We start from the raw sequence: 13,739 nt of genomic DNA on the forward strand, positions 1-13,739 counted from the left end.
ACAATAGGCAAGAAGGACTTCTTGCCATTGAAGACTTGTCTCGTGCTCACGAAGACGGCTTGCTCTACAAGGCTTTGGTTATTATATGACAAACGACATGAAATCAGGTATTATGTTTCGCACTTATGATTTATGTTTTGAGTCTCTTTGGCATAGGACAGTCCTTAGGTTAAGGTGGGGAACTGTTTCTCCTTCTCCGAGGTATAAGTGTTTGACCCCTACATGAGATGTAATTGTTTGATCTCTAGATAAAGCATAATTGTTTGGCATTTATGATTCCCCAGCACTAACTGGCTCCTATTGTCTCTAGCATGTTACAGTAATATCTTCCGTGGCCCAATATACCCCTATCCCCCCTTTTAAATATTTTGTATTCAGAATGGAACATCGAGTGTTGTATCATTTATTAAATTGATCACTGGCTTACGCTTGTTTGAAAAGAACCTCATGTTCCTTTCTTTCCATAAGGCCCATGTTCCCCCTTTTAATTAATTGTTATTAAAAGTTAAATGTGAAGAACAGAGAGAAATTCCATCAGAGCTAACCAACCTATAAAGAAATTAATATGAACCATATAACAGAGCATATATCTCCATATATTATTCCTTCTTCCATTATTTATAGCCTTCACCACATAAAAAAGATCAACCTAAAAGAACAAAATTGAGAGAAAGAGCAGTAGTGATATAAAGATTTAGCCATAAATAGCCATGCGTGAAGAGGTAGCAAGTCGAATAATGCAGCCAATGATGACTTGCCAGAAACCGAATAAACCCAATTAATGCAAAGAGAGTTGGTGTTTTTGCGAAATTACTGGCTGGTTGTCTTGGCTCTATATGGCTCTCTTCTTCACATGCTCGGCTTTTTCATGGATACTAAGGCATCTAGACCAGTTCATTTGCTTTGTATCATGCACACTAGCTCTAGTACAGTATAATTATTTGGTAATGTACCCGTAGGCTAGACTCAGTGTTTCATTATGAATAATTAAATAAGACAACATGCTGCAAGAACCTGGTTTCTAATTATATATTTTAATGAATATTGGTCCCTGGACCAAAGCCCATTAGGCCCACGAAATTTTATTATTGAAGTCATGTGATGATTAAGCAGCACTAACTAAATTGGTAGTGGGAACTTCATTTTTAATTTGTTAGTAAGATTCATTAAGCCCCAACCGGCCCAAGAAAATAAATGCAGTTAATTTTTCCTTCATGGAGCATTGGGAACTCGATCCAACCCAAAACATTGTATATTTTATTTTATGAGATAATTTCATATATGAACGGTGTGGGCAGCCCGCATAATGAAGGGGCGTCTATTCCTCTCTGGAGCACAGCCTTACAGATTGGTTTGAAATGGGCAGAGAATCCAAGCAGGTTTGGTCTAGCTTTGTAATCTGATGTGGTTGGGTAGACAAACTGCATCCTCTGAGAAGTACCAACCTGAATATTATTTGTATGACAAATATTCTTTTTGAGTAAATGTTGGAGGTCAAGTCACTCAACTATTTAATACCTTTATTATTATAACAAAAGATTTATCTCATTCGGGTTTCAAACCCATGATCTCTTACATAGAGACCATATGTTTTTGCTACTAGATCAAATGCTAGTTTTTTGTATGACAGATATTCAACAAATAATTGTATTTTTTTTATAAAAACACAGGACCGTACCACAGTACATATATGGTGGTTCATCATGGTACCAAATTCAAAGTTTACATATTATCCCTCATGACTTCCTTTTTCTTCAGAAACTTGGAAATTACGTAATTTAGATAAGGAATTTATGCATTTCACCCTTTAAACATAATATCATATTTACCATTCTAAATATGCAAAAATAAAAAAGAAATCATAACTTTACTTCAATATGTCAATCTGTCAAACATTTAAATGAGCATAAGAAAATAAACCATGACTCGTCTCGCGTTGATACCAGTTAAAAAAAAAAAAAACCTACCTATCGGTGTTTTTGGATTTCATTGATTCTCTCATGAGTTGTTGTACAATGGTGGATGGATGTGAATTGTGATTGATGGTTGGGAGAAAGATCTTCTTGGGCCGTATATTTGGGCCTTATATTTGTATTCTCCAAAAGGGCATATATAATGAGGCAATGTTTTGAATGACACAAAAATAGAGGCTATTTTAGAATAATTGCTATTCGGAATAACAATGCGTATCTAAATAATATTTTTGTTATTTAAAATAATTATAATAGTTGCTATTCTTTATTTTTTGTAAATGTTGGAATAGCTATTATTTGAAAATGTGAAGAGAAAAAAAATACTTCATTTTGGGATTTCCGCCAACACAGTTCTGAAATAACAAATTTGACATCACTTTCGCTATCTCTACATTGTGACAATTCGTTTGAGATCCCACTTGCCTATCTTTCCTCTTAATTAGCACCTTATTAACACTATTATGTATTGGTTACAGCTATTCAATCTAAACAACATTTTTATTAAATTGAATAACACCATTTTCACACTAATCTGAACTATTTTTTTCTCTAATCTCATTTGCTATTCTTAAATTTCACTATTCTAGCTATTCTAGCTCCCATCCAAACGTAATCTGAAAGATCAGACTACTAATTGTTAGACCAGTAATTACTTGTTACTTATTTTGTTCATTTAGTTGAACTTTGAGATATTAATTAATCTTTAATTATCTATAAAAAAAATAGATGAAGCAATTATCAATTTATACAGATTCGGAAATTTGTTTACTAATAAATAATTGGTGCCACCAAACACATCTTCCAAAACGCCTCATACAACCTGTTAGTCTGTTACACTATCTATATATATATATCAAATTTTGTGTAGTTACAATTAATTTAGCTAAAAAATTTCGTAGCAAAATGATTACTTTAAAATTTATTTAAATGCTATCTATATATCAAATTTTGTTTACTTACAATTAATTTACCTTGGTGATATTAATTTTTTAGCCAATGTAATTAAGTCAACCTTTTTGTATTACAAATATTCCCATATATGCTAGTTAAATCAGACATGTAAACTAGTGTAATTTAAAAAGATACATTTAAATTTAGAAATTAAAAGAAGATTTAAAAGAAATTATCAAATAATAACAACAAAGCGGAACGAAAAAAAAGTGTGATTTAGTGTGACATCAAAGAAAGTGTGATTATTGAGTTAATTAGTTGCATATTCCAAACGGCATGACTTCTTAACCGTCAAATTATATATAGAATCCTTAATAAGAACTGCTATATTTTAAGAAGCAAATTAAACTGTCATGAATAATCTAACATATGTATAATTAATTGTTGATAATATTTTTGTTCTTGCATGGTAGCTTGTATAAGATATTGGATAAAATTGAAGAAAATAAACAAAGTGTATTTTTTTAACATAAAAAATGAATTTGACAAAGGATCAATGAGTGTACTGTCGATGAGTGGACGATGGTTGTAGTGCTTTTGCAACTACGTACATCACAAGCAGCAATTACCAGATGTGCAACTACATCAGAAGCAGCAATTATCAGATAACAGAACAATTAATACGGTAAAACTGGTTCTCCACATCTGTTTCCGTAATAACAAAGGCATAGATCTGTACATAAGCCCTTTCTTTCATGATAAATCCGTTTTTATATATAACACCAATAAATATGGATTTGTGAACCGCTATCTGACCAACCTTTCTAGCTAGATATATATCATGCATTATGTCCAGTTCAATTAATTAGCTGCCAAAAATCTTTTTATATTTTTGTTTCACAATTTTTTATATACATAATTAACTTTCTTTTGTATAATTCAGAAACATCGAAGAAATAGATGTGATAGAGCGATTTGATGAACTCACAGCGATTGAATGTTCTATCATGGAGTTATTGTCAAAATATGAACAGGAGATGGTAATGTGTTGTGTCTTTTCTGAAAATTCCATCTCCTCTTTTCTCAATTACAAAATTGTGAAAAACAAAGATTTACAAAACCACAAGATGATATACAAAGATTGACTGTGCATTCAGTTCATAGGATTGCCGTGTTTAATTAATTCAAACAATTGTTTGAGGGCAGGACTATATATGTATGATCACACAAGAACCGATTAATTAATTACTGAACGATTACTGATTTTGTTAAGTTGATACCAACGCTAAAAATTGAAGATGAAATTGCACTCTTTGATATGCATTTGGTTCTCTTTATCTAGGTACAAATTGTACAGCAACAGAAGTCTGGTTATCCTGATCACTCCATGATTAATCCATATCAATAGTAAAATTTAGAAATATTTTATTTTCAATTATGTCGACAATATGGTTATCTGCAGGGATAATTTACAGGGTTTTGCAAACAGAAGTGTACTGGCAAAAAATTATCATGACGATTAACAGATGAACCAACAAGATGACACATTAATGTTCAATCTCACCCGTTTTTCATATCAGAGGCTAGATGACAAAAGGCTTTCATGCGTTATGAAAATAGGAATCAAAATGTATATAACCTCAGCTTAAGGTTCAAACTTGTGTAATACGTACTCTCAACAAATAGTGCATGTAATCAAGTAAAAGCAAATATATTAGCAAGAAAAAGGTTGTTGATTTATATTAATTAAAGATGTAATGAAGAAATAGCACAGAGATGGTTTTATGCAGGGATTCAATGGCCTCCACGAGCACAGCACTGCCAAACATTACGGTTTCTGTACACATGCAATAACGACAACGAATATATGGACTCGTGAACTGGTATTATACCAAGTCCTTTCTATATATCATAACTTACAATTCTATTAGTGTACACGCTTGTGGCATATAATTTTTGTTATATGGCAACAAAGTCTCTTTCAATTGCAAAGTTCAAGTTTTCTCCAAGTACGTACGGTGCTGGTTTGTTTATAGCATGTTGCTAGTTTATATTTACATTTATGTTTGTTTAATGTTTAGTTTGTTTTTAGATACTTGGTTAAAAATGGAGGTTGTTGTGTTATGACCTAAATTTCTGTTGTATTGACCTTCTAATTGCCACATATATATAACTACTCTTTTTCAAGTACTGAATCCAAGCTACATGATTCTGAAATTAACTATTTTCATTTGGTCCAGCAATAATTTTGCAACGTTTGTTAGTTTTTTTTTATGAAATAAAGTGATTAATTTATACCCTATATGTATGAATATTGGTTATTTAGCATGTACACTTTGAATTTTTTAGTTGGAACATAATTTATCTTTTTAATAATATGAAAAATAATAAATTAATTATGACAAAAGAAATACAAATGGTGTGATTTTTAGTTAGTTCAAACATGCAAAAAATGTGATTACTTTGATGGTTTCACACTGAAAATGTGATTACTCAGTAGTTTCATGCTTCATATTGCATATTGCATAACTTTTCATAAATAAAAGACGCACAACTGAATTGAAACATTTATTAGCTTAATATATAATGCTACAACTATTTTTCTTGGTGACAATTGAATAAAATGTTGGAGGAAATCAAATAAATAAAAGAAATATATAATGCACAATAAGTATCTTCAAATCATACATTATCCCGGTCTCCTCCCAAATTTCTCCCCCAAAATTTCATTTAAAAGCTCTCCCCAAAATTTATTTGAAGAAACCGATTAGCTCTCACCGCATTTCAAGAAATCGATCAAAGCTAGAAGAAGTCTGTCCTCTTGATGTAATTTTTGTTCTATTCGTTCTTTCTCAAGTGTTTTCTATCTAATTCCAACTAATTTGTTGACAGATGGATCCTCGAAAAGGCCATGGGAAGTCTCCAAGGAAAGAGAGTAAGAAATTTATGGCGAAATATGGTTCATTGCTGGCATCTCCAGCTAAAAAGACAATTCGTAAGGTTAATTTTTTTTTTATAATACAATCCAATTGCTTAAATATGCGGATTTTGTTTCTTGATGACTGATCTCTTGTCTGTCCCTCACAATCCTAGATCATGCCTGATCTCTTTACATTTAGTTTCTGCCAAACTGGTATGGCATTGGTACCTATGATACATTTAGTTACTGCCAAACTAGTATATATGGCTTTGGTACAAATGAACCCTATGACTTCGATTTAGTCCTATGCCTTTTCTTGATGACTGATGTCTTGTCTGTCCCTCGCAACCCTAGATCATGTCTGATCTCTTTACATTTAGTCACTGCCAAACTGGTGTGACTTTGGTACCTGTGATACATTTAGTTACTGCCAAACTGGTATGGCTTTGTTATCTGTGATAAATGAACCCTATCTTACAGGTTGTCGATTTAACTAAGCAAGATATAAAAAGCCTAGCTCCAAGTGCTGAATTCTCATGTGGGAATGACAAATTATTTCCATATGAGGTTTTGGATGTCATCCGTGGCATATGCTTCTTCTGTGGTATTAAATACGATTTATATGAAACCAAGCTCAACCACATGAAAAGTATTCATCAAGTTACGGAAGGTACAAAAATTTGTCAGGCCTACTACAGCTTCTCAAGGACTCCAATTGTGCACAAATATAAGGTAGTTCAAAAATTTTTATACCTATTTTGTTTATTTTCTTTGAATATTTCTTATTTCTGATATTTATTGTATTTTTCATATTCCTTTTTCTTTTTTTCCTAAGGAGAAAGAGGCTGTGGAGGAGGCTGAGGACGTGGCCGAGGTGGAGGAGGCTGAGAAGAAAGTGGCTAAAGAGGAAGAGGAAGACTGAGGAGGCTGACGGTGCATGGTTGGTGACGTCAGACTCTGATTTTGTGTGTTTCATACTGTCTGTGTAGGAATTTAAGTTTCAGTTTTTATTAAATAACTTCCATTTAAAGAGAGGAGAAACTAAATGTTTTTCAAAAAAGAAAATTATAATATGTAATTGAAGGTCAGACTCTGATTTTGTGTGTTTCATAATTCATACTGTCTGTGTAAAAATTTAAGCTTCAGTTTTTACTAAAGAGCTTCCATTTAAAGAGATAAAAAACTACTAACTAGAATGCTTTTCAAAAAGGAAAATTATAACATGTAATTGAAGCTAAAACCTCCAAAAACAATTATTCAGAAAGGATTTTGCCTAACTGAGAAAAATGCATCAGAAAGATAATAAACTTGAGTATCACAAATATGGAAATATAAAATGTCAATTCAAAAAAGATTTTCCCATTACCTGGAAGCATCTACAATATCCTTTTCTCCTTTTGAGAGAGAGAGAGAAGTAATCTGAGGAGTGAGTAACTGGAGTAAGCAAGCAAGCAACAGCTGTGCAGCACTTAGAGGAGTGTAATAGTGATAATAAAACGGGTTATAACATAAAAATGTATAATTGGAGGAGCAGCACAGAAATTCCCTCCAGTTATGAGTTACGACAATCTACGAAGATATCCATTTTATTAGGCATTTTTTTATCCGGAAATTTTTAAAAATATCATTTTTCCAAAAATGATAAACTAAAAGACCACGATTATGTAAGATTTCGAAAAAGAGCATGGCCGCATCCCCTAGGTGCGGCCATCTCTTTTTGGGCCGCTTCTAGGCGATGCGACCACCAATTTTTTTTTTCTTTAGGTTGAACTGTCGCACAAAAAGGTTAAAAAAAAAAAAAAAGGTGGCCGCATTTTTTAGATGCGGCCATGTTATTTTTCGAAATTTCACATAATCGTAGTTTTTTGGTTTATCATTTTTGGAAAAATAATATTTTTAAAAATTTCGGATTTTATCCAGTACTACAATCTCATTTAAATACACATTGTTTGTTACATATTCAATTAGATCATTGCGTGGCAAATATCACATCAAATCACGATCTTTGATGTTATATTTATATATCTGTAGTTAGACTAATAAATAATGCGCGCAAAATATTACTAGATCAAATTAGTTTTCGGTTAAACAATGTTTTCATTTAAAGTGTATCATGAAAAATCTGAGTTATTCGGTTTTGGCTTCAAGTTATTTCCAAAAATAAAATAAAAAATGCAATGAACGTACTGCATTTACATGGACGGAATTAAATATTTATTATAGCTGAGGTTGAATTTAATAAAAAAAATAATGTTCAACAAGATATAATTGTTCCTTTAATTAAAAAAAATGTTTCGTAATAGGAGAGCGCAAGCTTTGAAATTTGCATTTCAATAATAATTAAAGGCAAATGCTTCTGTGCATACAAGGACCTATTTGTAAAATGAACATATTTTTATTTTCAAAGTTCAAACAGTCGACCTGAACCGTTCAACTTGTTCTCCATATTAATATGTGCTTGGAGACCAAATTTTACATTTTTCTGAATTTTTTTTACTATTTATTAAGATGGGTACAAAATTCAATGGTCTGAATTTGATATTTTTTGTACTCATCTTAATAAATAGTAAAAAAATTCAGAAAAATGTAAAATTTGGTCTCCAAGCACATATTAATATGGAGAACAAGATGAACGGTTCGGATCGACTGTTTGAACTTTGAAAATAAAAATATGTTCATTTTACAAATAGGTCCTTGTATGCACAGAAGCATCACTCATAATTAAAACATGGTACGTTGTCTTTCAAGATTTGCACAACTGTGGTTGTACATGCATAGTTCGGAGTGTTCATCAGTTCGGACTAAGCAAACCAAAGTTATAATTCAGTTTCAAAATAGAACGAACCAAACCGATTTAACGTTGTAACCGAAATAAAGTTTTATTTCAGTTTGTTCAATTTATTCAGTTCAAATCTAAATATATTAATTTTTTTTATTTAAAGCAATTGATTTATAATAAATCAAAGTATATTAAGAAATAAATTGGAGTATTAAAAAATAAATCGAAGTATTTAAATCAATTGATTAAAAAATATACCGGTATTAAGAAATAAAGCAGGACAGTCCGGATCAAATTCTTAAGATATAAAAATTCAGTCAGTTCAGTTTTGAAAATTTCCAAATCCAACCAAACCGAAGTTATATCATATGCAGCATAGTCAAACAATTTTTCGGTGTAGATGAATTTGATCCAGAGAAACCACTTTCTCTAAATTACAGTGTTCATAAGGCTCTAAGAAAAAATAAATATATGTACGTAATTTCAACTAGGGAAAAAAAATTATATCATAATAGTTTCAAATTGAAATTCTTTCTTACAACAAAATTTACACCGACCAGAGAAATCTCTTAAAAAAATGTTATCTAAAACTCAAAAGTGAATAGATCCAGAGAAATCTCTTCAATTAAATACACAAATCCAATCCAACCAACCACAATCCCAGATAGAATTGATCCCCAAATCTGAGCATTCCAAATCCCTCTCCAATTTTAAATACAAACCATCTTTCAGAGCATCGATTTTCTTCTCATTTTGGTAATCGTTCAATTTTCTAATTCCATGTGTAATTTCACTGACCAACTTCTCAATAGAGAAATATGGCCTTCTTCCTAAGGTACCAGCATGGTATGGTGGATAAAAGAAACTATATTTTCACCTAAAAAAAAAAAAAAAACTATATTTTAAGTTTCTTCGAGAAACCTGTTCCATTGCAGGATCAGACAAAGTGTGAGGTCATCCTTTGCAAATGCGGTGAACGATTTGTTACCCAAAAGTAATAGTAAAGTAATACATGTTCATTTAATTAGTTATTGAGGAGGGTTCAAATGCCTCCATTTTTTTTGCCTCCACCATGCCTCCATTTTTTAGAACTCTAATAATTCAAAATTTAAACCTTAAAAGTCAAAATAAAACCGTTGGATATGATCTACATCATTTTATCTATGCACGTGTAAAAAATTATGACATTTTAATTTTATTTGAGTAGTCATCAAGAGCTTGTAAAAAACGTATTAATGTGGATAATTTCTAGACGTTGATTTTTGAACTTATTGATTCACATAAAAATAAAATTGAAATGTGATAATTTTTTATGAGCACATAGAGAAAATAATATAGATCACATCTAACGGTTTTATTTTAACTTTTAAGTTTTAAATTTTGAGTTATTAAAGTTTTAAAAAATGGAGGCATGGTGGAGGCACCAAAAATGGAGGCATTTGAACCCTCCTTACGAACTTTATTATTTTAGTCAACCTTTCATTTAATAAAAAAAATATTATTTTCAGCTGATATTTCATTTAATAAAAAAATCAAAATACTAACATACCATATTTACAGTGAATTATCCGATCTATATAAAACAATTCATTATAAAATTCTAAATTAACGCAAATAAAGAAACCCTAATTCCCTACAATTTTTTCATATAAAAAAGTAATCCTTACTAATGTCTGAGATATAAAAAAATTGTATTGCCTTTTTTTTCAAAGAAATAATTTTGTTTCCATTACAGCACAAAGGTGTTTATCAATTATTATCGAATAAACAACTTTTTAAGAGCTGATTAAGACCTAAATAAAGTCAATTTAGTTCAGAATTCGTTTAGTTTATTTTAAATTGGTATGGAGGTTAAATGTATTTGTTTTAGTTGATTTCATGACCTATCTAAAATTGAGGTTATTTAAAACCAAGAAGCTAATATTTGTTCTCGGCATAATTCAGTGTAAATATGGTATGTTGGAATTTTATTTTTTATTAAATGAAATGTCGACTGAAAATAATACTTTTTTTTTATCAAATGAAATGTTGACTGAAAATAATAAAATTTGTAAGGATATCTTTTAAATATTTAAAAAATATATTAAATCTTTAAATTTGGAGATGATTTAATAATATTGCTTTAAATCTTGCTGCATAAAAAAATTTCATGTATATTTATAGTACATTTTTGTTCTTTATTTATTGAAAAATAAATGCACAAAATAACTAATTAAATGGACCAAAGCAACGCGAGGCATAACATGTAGTACTTTATTATTTCCATTGTGTCTATTTTTTTAGTTTTTTCCCGTAATAAATATTTACTAAAAGAAAATTATGTCTTATTTAAATAATTAACACCACTTTAGATACATTAGATACATTTTTAAGTGAGAAAAAAAGAAGTAGATCAGATGATCAGCAAGCTAGCAAATGGCGTCATGTGCCATGATTAAGCTCTAAAATATAACCACTTTCATGGAAATATGAATTTTGTTATTTTTTTCCTTGTATTTTTAGTAATGGAAATAATAACGAGGCCTATATACATGGTCTTTTACCTTAGAACAGTTTGGGCCTCCAATATTCCTTTCGATGGAGTTTTTGTATATGTGTGTCCAATCATAAGTTTAGTATGACTAAATAAAAACATTAGAATGATATGGACATGTTTTTATAATTTCATATCTAGTTCAATAACTACAAAAGTCGTTCCATCATCTCCTTCTTAAAAAAAAAAAAAGAACAAGCAAAAAATATTTAATCCAAATAATAATGATTTGTGTATGTTTATGAAAATTAGATTAGAGAATATAAAACCACTTAATAAGATAATGGAGAAAATTAATAAAAAAGATGATTTGTGTATTGAGTTCAATTGCAACAGTCAATTGTGAATATCTATGTACTGAGTTCAATTGTGAACTTTTCATAGTGAAATCTCCCTCCAAATTTCATTTCAAGAAACCGATTAGTTCTCCCCCAATTTCATTTGAAGAAACCGATTAGCTCTCCCCCAATTTCATTTCAAGAAACCGATCAAAGACAGAAGAAGTTTGTCTCTCTTGATGTAATTTTTGTTTTATTCAATCTTTCTCAATTATTTTCAATCTCATTCAAGATCATTTATTGACAGGATGGATCCTCGAAAAGGCCATGGGTAGTCTCCGAGGAAGGAGAGTCAGAAATTCATGGCAAAATATGGTTCATTGCTGGCATCTCCAACTAAAAAGACAATCCAATTGTTTAAATCTGCGGATTTTGTTTCTATTAATCGATTTTCTTTCAGTCGATTTTGTTAATACAATCCAATATATAATGATTATTTAAGTTAATATAGTTGGGGTGCAATTCTGGTAAGTCTTAGGGTTGTTTTTTGTTACAACAGAACATATATGTTACAAGTACAATAGAACAGCGTGGTCGGATAGAGGCGGTGAGGAAGGGAAGGTGGCTGGTTCCTTGGTCAGTTAGAGGAGGCGTCATGAGTTTGAGAAAATAGATTTAGAGGGGGACGAAAAGAGAGAGAGAGAGAGCAAAACTGATAAAGCACCCTCATATTGATCGGTGATTGCACGCATCTAAACAGAAATCAAACGATGTTAGAGTTAAGTCACTACAGCAAAAAAGTTATCTGCGATTGGTATCAGCAACCGGGAATGTCGACGGTCGTTGAAAGTCTTTTTTCCAAAAATAAAATAAAATAGAAATACCAAAAATCATTAGTCGCCAAGGAAAAAAAAACCAAATTATTTTTGGTGCCAGACCAAAACCCTCCCGCCGATCTCCCAAAACCCATCGCGTCTTAGACCCAAAAGGCCAGAACCCTCCTGTTGACTCAAACATCTCTCTCGCCTCAGACCCCGACTTAGCACCATCGCCTTTTCAGACTTGTTGCATGCAAGGGTATCTCCATGCAACAAGCTATTTTTTAGGACATGCAATAAACTCCAATTCTAGTAGTGTCGGTTGTGTCTAGGAAACGAAGTTGGGAAGTATGTAAAGCCACTATCCTTTTAAAAAAAAGAAAGTTGGATGATACGCTGTTGAGGTATGATGAATTAATGGAAAGAACCAATTTTGATTGAGAGTAGTGGTTTGCTAACGGGTTACCCGTTAGGGGTAACGGGTAGGACGGGTAAAGGGGTAGGTCGGGTACGGGTAAAACCCGTAACGGGTAGACGGGTAATTTTTCCAAAACCTCTATCCGGTCCGTTTATTACCCGTACCCGTTGCGGGTTGACGGGTACGGGTACGGGTTCGGTCCGCCTGTTTTTTTTTTCCTGTTTTTTTCTTTGTTTTTTTCTGTTTTTTTCAAAAAATTCAAAATTTTTTGAACTGAAACAGGTCGAGTACGGGTACGGGTATGCGGGTAGATGGGTACGGGTAGGCGGGTACGGGTTGGCGGGTAGACGGGTACAAATACAACGGGTTTTTTAAAAAAATATGTTGTCCGGTCCGTTTATTACCCGTACCCGTCTACCCGTTTGTACCCGGGCAACGGGTACGGGTACTACGGGTAACGGGTACGGGCCGGGCAAAACGGGTTTAGCAAACCTCTAATTGAGAGCAATGATTGAACATGAATGCAGACAAGTCCAGCAACTTAATAAATCTAAGAACAAGCAAAATCTTAAAAATTGAGAAATTCCAAAACAATGGGCTATTAATTGCCTATAATTGGATCCGGCACCTCGACTTCTCACATCTTCCACGACCAACACTTCTAGAATCATTCTCCTTACAGATTAATTAATATCTCTGACACTCATTCTATTTCTAATTTATTCAATTTTTATATGAGCACAAAATATTGATCATTGTTTCTTGATTTGACAACGGATGGATCTTGAGCATATAAAAGAAAATTTTAAAAAATAGAGAGCCAACTGGGGCCTCTACGTACGGTAATATAGATATAATTAAATAAAAAAAAAACTTTTGTTTATTTTTTCAAAATTTTATTTCCTTGTCAGTGGAGGTTTTAGGCAATGCTTCCAATGCAAATAGGCAAGCAGCAATTATCAGATAAAGGGACTCGACTCGACATTTGTTTTCTTTAAATTTATTAATGTCCACCTTATTACGGTTTCTGTACACATGCATGCAATAACGACAACGAATATATGGACTCGTGAACTGGTATTATATATACCAAGTCCTTTCTTCATGACTTACAATTCTATTAGTGTAT

At 31.9% G+C, this 13,739-nt stretch overlaps 1 long non-coding RNA gene across 1 annotated transcript; it reads left to right on the forward strand.

Moving 5' to 3' along the window:
- Positions 1–3,728: 3,728 nt before the first annotated feature.
- Positions 3,729–4,551, forward strand: LOC144568825 (uncharacterized). The gene is made up of 3 exons (XR_013515748.1): positions 3,729–3,904; positions 4,207–4,271; positions 4,327–4,551. It is a non-coding gene; the product is annotated as an uncharacterized LOC144568825 (long non-coding RNA).
- Positions 4,552–13,739: the final 9,188 nt, after the last annotated feature.

Source organism: Carex rostrata, chromosome 17, assembly GCF_964058835.1.
Source record: "Carex rostrata chromosome 17, lpCarRost1.2, whole genome shotgun sequence".
Taxonomy (NCBI): Eukaryota; Viridiplantae; Streptophyta; class Magnoliopsida; order Poales; family Cyperaceae; genus Carex; species Carex rostrata.